At 40.8% G+C, this 15,468-nt stretch overlaps 1 long non-coding RNA gene across 1 annotated transcript in view; it reads left to right on the top strand.

Moving 5' to 3' along the window:
- The first annotated feature begins 14,882 nt into the window (after nucleotides 1-14,882).
- Nucleotides 14,883-15,468, top strand: part of LOC133382267 (uncharacterized) — a 90,861-nt gene continuing 90,275 nt past the window's right edge. Inside the window, exon 1 of the long non-coding RNA XR_009761882.1 lies at nucleotides 14,883-14,998. This is a non-coding gene — a long non-coding RNA (uncharacterized LOC133382267). The remainder of the gene's footprint in view (nucleotides 14,999-15,468) is intronic.

Below are 15,468 nucleotides of genomic sequence, written 5' to 3'. Positions count from 1 at the left end.
TACAACAGTAAGGACATTTCCTTAGAATTTAGCTTCACAGTTAAATATGTTTGTCTCCAAGGTCTACTTATAGTAGTCCTGGGCTGCAAATTCTACCAATTCCCCATGGGAAGCCTGTTCAGTGATATCTCTGTAATAGTTTTGGTTTTTCAAGGAGGGGCTGCAATTGGTGTACCAACTGGAGTTAGCAAAAGGTGCTCCAAGTCACAGATAGGGATGGAGGAATCTATCCATTCTGGTTCCTCTTGGGTTCTCATTGTTTCAGTTTTAAGTTCCGTTCACTACATATCTGCATCAGTTAAAAAGTCCTCACGAAAATTCAGCAGCATTTTAGTGTGCATTTCTCCCATAAACCCCTTTTTATGCAATTTTACCCAATATACACATTTTGCAGTTTTTTCTCTAATATAAAGTATGCTATTTTTATTAATGTGTGGACTTAATATATGGTTGGAGAAGTGCATTACAAAATTTGGAGTTGTGCAAATTTCAAAGCATAACTGCATCTCAGTGCTGATATTGTTTCAAGAAGCACAAACTATGTAGGTTTACATTAAAATGTGAAAAGAACCTATTTTCACCCCCATCCCTAGCCACAGACAGTACTTGGGTGTTCATAAACAAGACTGGCCCTAATATGCTAAACCTATTATCCTTAAGTAGGAGTTCAACTCCCTCTAGAACAGACCTCACTAGCTTGCAATTTCTATAGCACACATCTCTCAGAAAAGGTTATTATTCTTAATTTTTCAGCATATCACTGTTCGGTTTCTTTTGATTTTTTTAAAAAGCAGACAATCATCTACATGAATGTACTCTTAGCATTTAGGTAGAAAATAATTTTGCTTTGTGTCTGAGACTGGAGGTGGTTTGTATTCCCAGACAACACAACCATGCTTTGCTCATTGCATCAGAACATATGCCACTTTTAATCAGACTACCTGCTTCTTGTTTATTAAGATAAACTCTCAAGGCAATATGACAATCATGGTTAGGAATAGGGAGTAGCAAAACCCAAAGCAAGTTTACCAAGTTGCCCAATACCAAGTTGCCTAATAAAACTGTGTGAATCACAAAATCAAGTGTCTTTTGGAAATTAATTAGGCACCTACTGGGAAGTTGGCCTTCCTCCCTTTGCCTCAAAATAATATTGCTATAAATACTTGAAATGTCTGTAGCCTAACAACTGACTGACTAGGAGTGACATAGTCCTGTAATATTTCTACAAACCACTGTCCCATGACATCATCCCTCTCTTTGAAAAGTGCTTTCAGTCTCTAAAAGATGTACCCAATAACTGTGTGTCTCCTTAGACCTTAACATACTATTGGTGGCTTTTCCTTTCAGCTCTTATGTTTGTGCTGTTTTCTGTAGCCCTTTGCAGACTCCACCTTATTTGTCTTGTCATAGGGCTGGGCAGGGCCAGCCCCAGACATGCTGGAGCCCTTGGGCACAAGCTTGCCCCAGGCCCCAGCACTCCCCTTCCGCAATTTGCAGCAAGATCGCTGCTGCGGATCGCACAGCGAGAGCTTGCGGGCTCTGCCATTCCCTTGCTTAACCTACCATGTTCTGAGGTTGTGCATGCAGCGGTGCCCTTAACAAAGATGGTGGCTGAGGTTTCCCTAGGAGGCTGAAGCCTCTGCTGCCATCTTGGTTCATGGTAGGGAAACCAGAACTGTACACAGAGTAGATTTGTATAATGGCATTACGATATTTTATTTTCAGTTCCTTTCCTAATGATCCGTAGCATGGCATTAACCTTTTTCACAGCTGTAACACAGGGTTAACATTTTCATTGAGTTGTCCTCTACAACTCCAAGGTATCATTCCTCTCAGCCACTGCCAGTTCAGACCACACTGTATATGTGAAATTACATATATTTTTGCCCCAATGTACATCACTTTGCATTGCATTGCATTTGTCATTTTATTGACCATTCACTCAGTTGACAAGATCCTTTTGGACCTTGTCACAATCCCTTTTTGTTTTAACTACCCTGAACAATTTGGTTCAGAGGGTATGGTATGGAGCACTGGACTTGCCATTTGCGTGAGTGCTAGTACCCTTTTGACACTACCCGCATCTATGACACAGCCCTGGTCCTCTGGCTTCCTTCCTTGTTGATGGCAGCAGTGGAAGCCGGTTTGTCTGCCTGGTGTTGCACAGCCTCCCTCTCTCTCTGTGGATATGCCCCTCTTCAGCCTCCTACAAAGTGGCCCTGCTTCAGGCAGCTGCCCCACAGGAGGTGGCTGCAGAGAAAGGCTTTTGAGGGTGGAGGGAAGAGAGCTACCCACTTTTGCTGCTAGACTGTCCTTCATGTTCTTGAATGGACAGATGGGCTTGTGTTCAAGGTGCAGAGCTGGACAGGCAGGAATCTCCCCCAAATTGTTTTTTTTTTAAGTGTTTCTAAATTTGCATTTGTTTTTAATGTTTTTAATTGTTGTAAACTGCCCAGAGAGCTTCAGCTATGGGGCGGTATACAAATGTAATAAATAATAATAATAATTTATCATCATCATCACAAGTTGTTAAAGTATTCTCCTACACTGGGGGAGAAGCCACCAAGTGTTGTGTCCAGGACTGGACTCAGTAACCAGACCAGGTTGTGAAAGCAATTCAGTCTTTATTAACGTAATATCCAAACAGAGGCTGCGCCTTCTCATGAAGGAACACAATACACGTGTCCAGCGACATGCAAGAGAGTTGACAGAACAAAGGAATTCCCGCCCCCCCTTATCCTTATTAAGGGGGCTTTCTGGCGCGAATTATCTCACTCCTCCTTAGAGTGCTTTCTTCCCCGCCCCTCCTCTCTCTTCCCCTGGCTCGTTTTTGTTTTCTCCGGGTTTGTGGTGAGGGCGGAAGTTCTGCCTCCTCCCCTTCTGAAGATTCTATCTCTGGTATTGGAGAAAGAGGGGGGTGAACGTCATGCCCATCAGGCGGGCTTTTCTCTGGCTGAGGAGGGAGTTGAACTCCCCCTCCTTCTTGGTCTAACTGCTCTGGCTCGGTGAGGGGGGTGAGCGTGGGAAATTCCTGAGAAGTGTCTGTAACTTTGTCTGCTGGAGTTTCAAGGCCTCTGCTGCTGCTGGGCAACACTATCTCTGAGAGTTCTCCCTCCCCCTCTTCACCCAGCTCTGGGAAAATGATCTCCTCATCCTTTGAAGTGCTAGGGTCCCAATCCTGCATCCTGACACCAAGAAATATTTTCATTAAGGCTGCAATTCTAACCATGTCTACTCAGAAGAATTCTATAGGGCTTACTCCCAAGTAAGTGAACATAAGAACATAAGAACACAAGAAGAGCCTGCTGGATCAGGCCAGTGTCCCATCTAGTCCAGCATTCTGTTCTTACAGTGGCCAACCAGGTGCCTGGGGGAGGCCCGCAAGCAGGATCCGAGTGCAAGAACACTCTCCCCTCCTGAGGCTTCCAGCAACTGGTTTTCAGAAACATACTGCCTCTGACTAGGGTGGCAGAGCACAGCCATCATGGCTAGTAGCCATTGATAGCCCTGTCCTCCATGAATTTGTCTAATCTTCTTTTAAAGTCATCCAAGCTGGTGGCCATTACTGCATCTTGTGGGAGCAAATTCCATAGTTTAACTATGCGCTGAGTAAAGAAGTACTTCCTTTTGTCTGTCCTGAATCTTCCAACATTCAGCTTCTTTGAATGTCCACGAGTTCTAGTATTATGAGAGAGGGAGAAGAACTTTTCTCTATCCACTTTCTCAATGCCATGCATAGTTTTATACGCTTCTATCATGTCTCCTGTGACCCACCTTTTCTCTAAACTAAAAAGCCCCAAATGCTGCAACCTTTCCTCATAAGGGAGTCGCTCTATCTCCTTGATCATTCTGGTTGCCCTCTTCTGAACCTTTTCCAACTCTAGAATATCCTTTTTGAGATGAGGTGACCAGAACTGTTCACAGTATGCCAAATGCGGCCGCACCATAGATTTTTTCAACGGCATTATGATATCGGCTGTTTTATTTTCAATACCTTTCCTAATTATCCCTAGCATGGAATTTGCCTTTTTCACAGCTGCCGCACACTGGGTCAACATTTTCATCGTGCTGTCCACTACAACCCCGAGGTCTCTCTCCTGGTCGGTCACTGCCAGTTCTGACCCCATGAGCATATATGTGAAATTAAGATTTTTTGCTCCAATATGCATAATTTTACACTTGTTTATATTGAATTGCATTTGCCATTTTTCCACCCATTCACTCAGTTTGGAGAGGTCTTTTTGGAGCTCTTCGCAATCCCTTTTTGTTTTAACAACCCTGAACAATTTAGTGTCGTCAGCAAACTTGGCCACTTCACTGCTCACTCCTAATTCTAGGTCATTAATGAACAAGTTGAAAAGTACAGGTCCCAATACCGATCCTTGAGGGACTCCACTTTCTACAGCCCTCCATTGGGAGAACTGACTTAGCTGAACATTTTCAATCAAGGGAGTATCAGGCTCTGAGTTTACATTTTGTACACCTGCTTATGCCAATGGAATGACTGCAGAAAATGTAGGGATGTAGTTTGATTTTTAGAAAATGCCATCATTTAGATAACAGAAAATTGGCCCAACTATGGTACTTAGAATCAAAAAGTTGGAAAGTAGTTCAAAGGTTATCTCATTCAGTCTCCTGGAATAGCAGAAAATCCACAACTACAGCATTTCTAATATATGGGCATCCATCCTCTGCTTTAAAATGTCTCGTGAAAAAGAGTTCACCATCTTCCAAGGCAGTCTCTCCCATTGTTTAACACTTTGTATTATCTGGAAGTTCTTCGTAAGGTTTGGGCCATATTCTTTTTCTTGTAACTTGAACAAGATTATCCTCTGGGATAACAGAAGATAAACTTGGTCTATCATCTATATCAGGGACAGAGATAGCCAGTAGGCCATCTCTCCTCCATAGACCAACTTTGACAGGTGGGTGGGTCACACATTTGTCAATCATTTAATATTAGTGGCAATTGCAAAGTGCAGGACTTAGCAAGCACCACTGTGATAATCCATTAGATGATTGGCTGTGCCTGGGTGCTTTTGTAAGTGCTGCCAATCAACTGATAGCTGGCACTTGCCAAGCCCTGTGTGGGTGTTTTGCAGGTGCTGAGGATCAGCTGCTTGGTCAGCACTTGTAAAATGCGGGGCTTTGCAGGTGTCCTATACCTATCAAAGCCCAGTACCTTTGCAAGTGCTGCCATGTTCACTGGGGCTTTCAAAAGCAGAGGCTGCCAATCAGCACTGTCTCTTTGCAAGCACAGGTTTTTGTGTACATCAATTATCACTTCATCAGTGCCACTTGTATAGGCACAGAGCAGTGCCGCCAAACTCCACCTTCAGCAGGGAGCTGCATCTTTACCTGCTGCACACCTGACAGGCCAGGGGGGCTTGAGTCGACTGAAACAACCTGGCAGGCCCAATGGACAGGCCTGGTTGGCCTAATTAGTCCCATGGGCCAGAAGTTCTTCACCACTGATCTATATGATATTTGAAGTGGCTATTATATTAGCTCTTAATCATCTGTTCTCCAGGCTACACATACCCAACTCTTTCCACCTTTCTTCATAGGGCTTAAGCTCCACATTTCAGTTATTCTTCTTACACTGCAGTGCTCAGAATGGAGCACAACATTTCAGGTGAGGTCTGACCAAAGCAGAATGGAGTGGTACCTTTACTTCTCATGATCTGGACATTATACTTCAGCTGATACAACTGTAATTGCATTAGCCTTTTTTTTTCTTTTTTTTTTGCTGCTACATTGCACTTCTCACTCATGTTTAGCTTGTGGCCTGCTAAAATCTCTACATCTTTTTTACATGTACTGCTGTCAAGCCAGCTGTCACCCATGCTGTATTTGTGCATATCATTCTTCACACCAAGATGAGAATTTTTACATTTATCTCTGTTGAAATTCATTTCTTTAGTATGGGTTCAGTTTTCTATTCTATCAAGTTTACATTAGATCCTGTTCCTGTCTTCTAATGTATTAGTTATCTCATCCAGTTTGATGTCATCTGCAAATCTGATGAACATAGCCTTAATTTAAGCAAATTGTATGAAAATATGAAAACAACAAACTAACCAAGGCTGCAATCCTAAAGCCACTTCCCTGGAGTAAGCCTCACTGAATTCAATAGAAATTACTTCTTAACAGACATGGTTAAGAATGCACAGTCAGGTAATTAACCCATTTTTTCCAAACTGAAAAAGAAACCTTGAGGCAGCAGATTATCTGGACCCATTCCAATCGGGTTTCAGGACTGGACATGGAACTGAAACAGCCTTGGTCGCCCTGGTGGATGATATGAGTTGGATAGGGGAGAATATACCTTCCTCGTCCTCCTGGATCTCTCAGCGGCTTTCGATACCGTCGACCACGGTATCCTTTTAGACTGCCTAGAGGGATTAGGAATAGCGGGCACTGTTTTACGGTGGCTCCGTTCCTATCTTTCAGACAGGCACCAACGGGTGGCATTGGGAGATGAGGTTTCAGACCCTTGGCCTCTCAATTGTAGAGTGCCACAGGGTTCTATCCTCTCCCCCATGCTATTCAACATCTATGTAAAGCTGCTGGGGGCCATCATCAGGAGATTTGGGCTGCAGTGTCACCAATATGCGGATGATACTCAGCTCTATCTCTCGTTTAAGTCCTCACCAGAGTTGGCTGTGGAAACCATGTTCAAGTGCCTGGAATCCGTAAGTGGATGGATGGGAAGGAATAGGCTGAAACTAAATCCCGACAAGACCGAGGTGTTGCTCGTGGGAGATAAGAGAAGGTTGGGAGATATAGACCTGGTATTTAATGGGGTAAGATTACCCCTGAAGGACCAGGTCCGCAGCCTGGGGGTCATTCTTGACTCCCAGCTGTCCATGGAGGCTCAAGTCTCAGCAGTGAGCCGGGCAGCCTGGTATCAACTCCATCTGATACGGAAGCTGCAACCCTACCTTCCTGCCCATCTTCTCCCACGGGTGATACATGCCCTGGTCTCCTCTCGTTTAGACTACTGTAATGCGCTCTATGTGGGGTTGCCCTTGAAAACGGTCCGGAAATTACAGCTGATACAGAATGCGGCGGCAGGTTTGATTAAGAACAGCCGTCGCCGTGATCATATCACTCCGGTGTTAGTGGATCTACGCTGGTTACCAGTTGTTTTCCGGGCCCAATTCAAGGTGCTGGTGTTGACCTTTAAAGCCCTATACAATTTCGGCCCAGTTTATCTGAAGGAGCGCCTCCAGCATCACCAATCATGCTGCCTGACAAGATCAGCCACACAAGACCTTCTCTCAGTCCCACCAGTTAAAACAGCTAGACTGGTGCGGACCAGAGAGAGGGCATTTTCGATTGTGGCCCCCACCCTCTGGAATTCCCTTCCTTTCGATCTTCGCCATGCCCCATCCTTGATAGATTTCCGCCGAGCCTTGAAGACCTGGCTGTTCAGGCAGGCCTACGGGAGCTCTGGGGTGGGTTAGCTTTTAATGTTGATTAAATATAAAAGTGGTGGTTGGTTTAATTATTGAGTGTGTTGTATTGGTTTTATATTGTATTTTATCTTGTTGGTGTACGTCGCCTAGAGTGGCCGTTAATTCGGCCAGATAGGCAACTCATAAATAAAATTTTATTATTTATTATTATTATATAACAAACATTTTTAGAGGGAATACAATAGATCATATGAATGAGAACCATGAAAATCAATAGATGTGACTCTTTCAAAAGGTTGAGGTGTACACTTTAAGACCAAAGACTCCATTGGTCCCCAGCTCCATTTTATAGGGTGTATAGAGAGATATTTCAGACCTGTGTTTCTAGGCTGCGAGACATTAGAGCAGTCAACACATTTCACAGTTCATGAGCAGCGAGAGATTAAAATGATTAACAAGGATGCCGGAGCTGTGCATAGGGTGAGCTTACAGCCTTGGACAGTGAGAAATTACTGTGATTAGGTATTCAGAATGATTAGAAGTTCACAGGGTAAATTGAGATCCATGGGCATAGGGAAACAATGATTAAGTGGAACTTGTCCACTATATGGGCAGAGGGGAGGACACTGATCCATGGACAGCAAGATGGTTATTAACATAACTACATCAATAGTTATTAACCTGCTTGCATCAATAATGTTCACAGAATGAACTTAGCTTCATGGAGAGTGGAAAAATGATTAACAAAGGAGCTTAGCAGTGATCTCAGGGCAAATTAAGATCTATGAAGAGTGCCCAAGATTAATGCAAATACATCATAGTTGACTTCTGGTGAATAAGTTCATGGATAGAAGAATCATATTAACATAGTTGTGCCAAATCAACTCCTCCCCCTTACTGATGCGCTTATGAAGGTTCTTTCTCCCATAACTGAAGGTTAAATTAACAGATTCAGCACTATCTTGAAGCCAAGTTCTTTTTTAGAATTTCCCTTTTAGAGCGTGATGCAGGTTTTAAGGGAGAATTAACTCATTACATGCAATTAAAAGTGTATGTGCACATGTGCATAGATAGAATGTGGAGAAGCACTTGAAAAAGCCAGATGTGCAGATACACTCAAATGTCTAGGTTGTTTAAGCTTAGGGTCAGTTCACAGTGCCTGGCTGTGGGATGCCATGTCTTAGTGAGAATGTAACTTTTTCTGAGATCTGTGACCTTTGCAATTAAGTCCTGCTTGCATATTAAAAACTATGCATAGTGAGGTCTAGTCATTCAGCCTTTTCAGTTAATAACGTCCTGTTGTCATTCAAAATTAAATGAGTGGTAAGGGAGGATACATGGGCCCAAGGCTCACTTCTGCTACTTCCCAAGTGATGTAAAATGTATTATCAGAGCCTGTCCTCAGATATAACAACTTACTTTATATCTTACGTATATGAGAAAATATTTGGTTCAGGGATTCATTGTCAAGTTCATAAAACTGATCAATACGTCTTGAATTTTTTTTCTGTGAAGGCCTGGGTGGTTTTGTTTTGACTTTTGTTTTTATGGGTGTATCCAGCTGGGTTCCTCATATAAGACTTTTGCTCCGGTGGAGACTTCCATAAGTAGACAACATAAACAGTTTTCACAAATCCCATTCCCCTTCATCTGCATCTTCCTGCACTACCTGTTCTAGAGCAAACTTGGCAGAAGCGGCTGCAAAAGGAAAGGGGAATCAGAAATAAAAATGCTTTACATCTTCTGTTCATGGAAGCCTCCACTGGATTGAAGACTCTTCTGTGAGTTAAGGGGCACAACTGGACACAATGAAAGGTCACTCGGGTACGCTGTCAATTACACTGTTGGTTAACTTCTGTGAAAACTAATCTGGCTGAGATTGAAAAGTCATCTAGTACTCATTCTCTCCCCCCCCCCATACAGATCTGTTTTAACTGAGCTGTTCTGATATGTGTTCATTTAAGACTTTAGACAATGGACTTCTTCAAATTATGTCCCTACAACTTTCATATATCTTGTGATTTCTCCTAGGCTAGTGTTTTCCACTAGCTTATATAAACATGCTGGTAAAATCTCACACTAATTGGCAGCCATGCTGAAGTCAAGGACAAAACTTCTAGCCTAGATAGTATTAATAAGGGATGTTCTGAGCTAGATTATTAATGGAATTAATAAAGCAATATGTTTTTTCTTTGTCGTTTGCTGTCTTGTCATCAGATATCCATCTGTCCTATGCAAAGTACAGCAGCTAGGTTTTAATGAGTTGTAGCAATGTTTATGAGATGTAGTGGGTTACAGTGCATGAAATGTCAGTCATTTTGGTCTTTCATCCTGTCCACATTCCCTGTCCATCATCTCTTGAAGGTTTAAATTATCAGAGACCTATCTTAATCACCCATTACTTTCCTGGTGATTTTTTTAATCAAATAAAGCAGTGATTCCCAACCTTAATGAGTACAGGACCGACTTTGTAACCTCAAACATTTTTGCGACCCCCACATGCTAATTGTTATAATTTTAGTTTCTGTTAATTGAAAAAATAAATAATGAAGCATTAAATAATATCACTTTTTATTCATCACAAAAACAAATATGATGATGATATTTGTTACCTGTCTTTCACCAGACAGTCCCTGGGCAGGTTACAGCAATATAAACAATGTTTTACAATTTTGAAAGAAAGGAAAGGAAGGAGATAAAAGTAAACCACTCAGAGTGGTGAACAGAGCCTGGTTGATGCCAGGGCATTTGGACTCTGGATTTAAGGGTTCCACTTGTATACAATGATGACTTCTCTTCAGAAAGCTCCTTATGACAACAACAACAATATATCTGACAGAATGTCAGCAGGTGAAGCTTTCCCCATCATTGTATTTCCATACTAGAAAAGGCTTAATTTAATTTCTGTTTAATTTCTGCCTGCACAATAGCTGTTAAAAGCTCAAGAGCCCTGCTGTCCCCCAATGCCAACCCTAAACCATGCAAAGAACTCAAGTTAAGAGTAAAAACAACAAAATTTGGGTAATTTAATATATTTTAAAATAAAAATATTTAAAATAAACATGTTGTTGTTATGTGCCTTCAAGTCGATTACGACTTATGGTGACCCTATGAATCAGTGACCTCCAAGAGCATCTGTCATGAACCACCCTGTTCAGATCTTGTAAGTTCAGGTCTGTGGCTTCCTTTATGGAATCAATCCATCTCTTGTTTGGCCTTCCTCTTTTTCTACTCCCTTCTGTTTTTCCCAGTATGATTGTCTTTTCTAGTGAATCATGTCTTCTCATGATGTGTCCAAAGTGTGATAACCTCAGTTTCATCATTTTAGCTTCTAGTGACAGTTCTGGTTTGATTTGTTCTAACACCCAATTATTGGTCTTTTTCGCAGTCCATGGTATGCGCAAAGCTCTCCTCCAGCACCACATTTCAAATGAGTTGATTTTTCTCTTATCCACCTTTTTCACTGTCCAGCTTTCACATCCATACACAGAGATTGGGAATACCATGGTCTGAATGATCCTGACTTTGGTGTTCAGTGATACATCATTGCATTTGAGGACCTTTTCTAGTTCTCTCACAGCTGCCCTCCCCAGTCCTAGCCTTCTTCTGATTTCTTGACTATTGTCTCCATTTTGGTTAATGGCTGTGCCAAGGTATTGATAATCCTTGATAAATTCAATGTCCTCATTGTCAGCTTTAAAGTTACATAAATCTTCTGTTGTCATTACTTTAGTCTTTTTGACGTTCAGCTGTAGTCCTGCTTTTCTGCTTTCCTCTTTAACTTTCATCAGCATTCATTTCAAATTGTTACTGGTTTCTGCTGGTAGTATGGTATCGTCTGCATATCTTAAATTATTGATGTTTCTCCCTCCAATTTTCACACCTCCTTCATCTTGGTCCAATCCCACTTTCTGTATGATATGTTCTGAGTACAGATCAAACAAATAGGGTGATAAAATACACCCTTGTCTCACACCCTTTTCTATTGAGAACCAATCGGTTTCTCCATAATCTGTCCTTACAGTAGCATCTTGTCCAGAGTACAGGTTGCACATCAGGACAATTAGATGCTGTGGCACCCCCATTTCTTTTAAAGCATTCCATAGTTTTTCATGATCTACACAGTCAAAGACTTTGCTGTAGTCTATAAAGCAATAAACATATACAGCTGTATAAAAACACACTCAAAGCCTTGATAAACAGTAACAAAAATAAATGAGCGTGTGCAGTTTTACATTTTAAAACTTGCTTTACCCATCTTTCTTTTGCTCACTTATTGCCTTGGGTCAGCCACTAATTCTCAGCCTAACCTACCTCATATGGCTGTTTGTCCACTGAATTCTATAGGACTTACTTCTTAGTAGACCTGGCTAGCATTGCTGCCTAAGTCCTTGTATTGTAGACTTTTTTTAACTTCCTTTAACCAGAATGATTTATCTTTGTACTATAAAGCTCCTTGCCCCTCCCATAATACAGCTTCAAAGTTTCAACAGAATCTTAGTCTGGTCTGATCACTGCAATTTGATTTACCTGGGAGTGAGCCCCATTAATATGAAAAGACTTACTTCTGACATGTACTATAAATTAACTATACAGTCGACTTCTAATGAGTGCCCAGGTGTGCATTTGCTGGGGGACACTCCAGGACTCCATCCCACTACTTTTTTAGCAGTCGACTCCCTCCTAGGGCCCCTCTGTCCCTACAGCCAGTGCCAATCAACAAAAGGCGGAGGGGAGAGGTGAAGCTTAAACAAGCCCAGCCGGCCCCTTCTCTTAATGCACTCACTCGAGTGCTGTGATGCTCAGCTTTCTGTGTGGTGGGAACTGACTATTCTGGTTGAAAGGAAGGAAAGAAGGAAGGGGAGGAAGAAGTGGCTGATGGAAAAGCAGTGCAGGCTCGCAAGTTGGTGCACAGACCAGCCATTAATTAATTTTTGAAATTAATAAATAATTCTTCTCTTGGTTCTTTGCGATCCCCCTGGGGGTCCCAACTCCTAGGTTGGGAATCACTGAAATAAAGTAACACATCCTCTGTAGGCATTTAAATAAGTTGGCAAAGAAAAAAGGTACAAGAAGTGGTAATGGAATATGGAATTTTATGCATAAAATGATACATGATACATACAACCCACTTTGAAACTAAACAAGTCTGCAGGTGGTCAGTGACTGGATGGGAGACTACTCAGAAACCCCATATATGCTACTTTCAGTTCTATGAAGGAAGAAAGGTGGGATTAATATCTATGAAATAAATAAATAACACATGTGTCAGTGTGAATTGACTCATACTTGAGCAACACAAACAATGAGATATTGGGACCAAATTAAAATTACATCGTGGCAAGGTAGCTAGATATTTGTAATTGTAAACCACCCAGAGAGCTTTGGCTATGGGGCGGTATACAAATGCAATAAATAAATAAATAAATATAAATATTTGCCATTCACTGCAGCACATACACAGTGATTTCAACTGACTGCTTTCAACAGGCCCAAGAATGCTTTAGTTTATACTGGATCATGACCAGTGTGTTTTCCACTTTTGAGGTGCACTGAATTTTCATTTGACTTCACTTACATGGACATTAAGAATCCAAATCCAAGTTATTTAAATTTATTATTAGCATTCTGCTTATTATCAGATTATTAGTGCTATATCTTAAGGAGATATTTACTCTTGCCTAATATAGGCACTAGGTTAAATCCATTTTATTCACTACAGCTTTTAATGGATAATCCATGAACTGCTATTTTCTACTATTTCCTATTCCTGTTTATTATTTTAAGTAGCTTGGATGATGTTAACTGCTTTCTTGTTTTTGCCTTTTAACTGTGTTTGGGGTTTTTTGGGGGTTGGAAATCTTTTTTTATTATAGTAATAGTTTTTAATTTTTTGTGATATACTCTTTTTTAAAGAATGGTATTATATACTCATTTTGAGCTAATTTGAAACTGTAAAGTAAGAAAGCAGCATACAAACATGTAAAATAAGTTGTTGTTGTTATGTGCCTTCAAGTTGATTATGACTTATGGTGACCCTGTGAATCAGTGACCTCCAAGAGCATCTGTCATGAACCACCCTGTTCAGATCTTGTAAGTTCAGGTCTGTGGCTTCCTTTATGGAATCAATCCATCTCTTGTTTGGCCTTCCTCTTTTTCTACTCCCTGCTGTTTTCCCCAGCATGATTGTCTTTTCTAATGAATCATGTCTTCTCATGATGTGTCCAAAATATGATAACCTCAGTTTAACCATTTTAAGCTAAGCAAATATGCTTATATAATAGTAAACTAAGTAAATATGCTTATATAATAAAGTGTTTATTAGTATTATATAATTTAAGTGGAGCTGAAATTCAACATTGAAATGACTGAATATTATGTAGAAACCTGCACTAGTTACTCAATCTTTAGGGGATAAAGTTCCTGGAGAATAGTGGTCTTAATATCTTGGAGCATCTATCATTGTTAATCGCATACCAACCTGCTCTACTAATCTTCAGCTTTAGCAACTCATATGTGAGACTGAGAAAAGACTGTAACAGATGAGAAAGTCTTCCAGATTGTAACTAAATACATAAATAAAAACTAGTGTCCCAGTCCTAACATCAGAAGAAAGCAAAGCCAGCAGAGAAACTGGAAACGCTGGGGAAAGCAGCCTCTTCCAGGCAAGGTACAACACATTTTTTTGTGTATACAGATGGCTAGCTAATTATTTCTCTCCCCATATCAGCAGTGGCTGCCCTGATTAAAATCATAAATCATTAAGCACCTCCATTTTTATGCTAGGAGAGCCCTAATCTGCATGTGTGTGCATTTTAATTAAGAGTGCACTTGGTAATCAAAAATGTTTATTGTGGATGGAAAGAGGTTATATAACCTGACACACAAATAAGTATAGCAGATTTGTGCTTGATTTCCAAAATGAGAGGTGCCAGAGTCGAGGATGGCTGGGTTGTGTAGGAATGGGCGAATTTGTCAACTTTGGTTTCACTCATTTTTTTTCGTTTTTCCAATGTTAAGTTCACCTCTGCACATTCTACATCAGTTTGTGATTTAAAAAAAAATCCTCATAAAAAGTCAATAAATTTATCCTAATGTGTACATTTTTATGCAATTTTGCCTAAAAGACACATTTTTGCAAAGCACTTCCCCCTAATAGAATGCTATGTATGCTATTTTCACTATATGGATTTTAATGCACACTTTACCCTACTATATGCATTTCTGTTCACATTACCTGACTGGAGAACTGCACTGAAAAATTCAGAGAAGTGCAAATTTTGAAGGATGGCTGTGTTTTGGTGTATGTATTCTTGCAAAAAGTGTAAATTTGTTAGGTTCACCTTTAAATGCAAACAAAATTGAAATTTCCCCCCATCCCTGCCAATCTCCTCAAAGGAGTAGCAAGACAAGTAGTACCCTCCAGCTGATCTCCATACTGCTTATGACCCTAAAGAGGTAGTGGATCCAGATATATCTACCCCAGTAATGGGGATTCCTTTACCAGCTGCCTGGATTCCTAGCTGGCTCTCAGACCATCTCCCATCTCCCCAAGGGTCACAGGAGAAGAAGAGAAGGTAAGCCAGGCAAGAGTTTCAGGTCCTAAACAACAATCACACAACGGTTCTATCTCAGCATGTTCCTTCTAGTTTTCCATTTGCAGAGACTTTTAAAAAAATTACACAGAAAGATTTTTTTTAAAAGATGACCTAGTACCTGCATTTTCAAGTACCTCATTTTTCTGCATTTATGGACTAGGCTTTAGTCTTTTGATTTTACCTTGTTTGTAAAATGCAAATAGGGAGGAGGTAATTCTCACTCCCACTCCCATGAATCAATTCACCTGTGATTATAATCTGCTAAGGATTCAAGCCTTTCAGTTGTGTGTTTTCCTCCTCCTCCTCCTCCCAAACTTTACTTTCAACATCCTTTTTGTTATAAATCCTTATAATCTCTCCTAATGTTATGAAATCCTTCTGAAAATCCTTATTGTATGCTTACATATGTTAAATTTAAAATATCTGGTATCACTTACCACTTATTCGTC

The sequence above is a fragment of the Rhineura floridana genome, chromosome 3 (assembly GCF_030035675.1).
Source record: "Rhineura floridana isolate rRhiFlo1 chromosome 3, rRhiFlo1.hap2, whole genome shotgun sequence".
Lineage (NCBI taxonomy): Eukaryota > Metazoa > Chordata > Lepidosauria > Squamata > Rhineuridae > Rhineura > Rhineura floridana.
The sequence above is the reverse complement of the archived record's forward strand: the minus strand, read 5'-3'. Positions and strand labels throughout refer to the sequence as shown.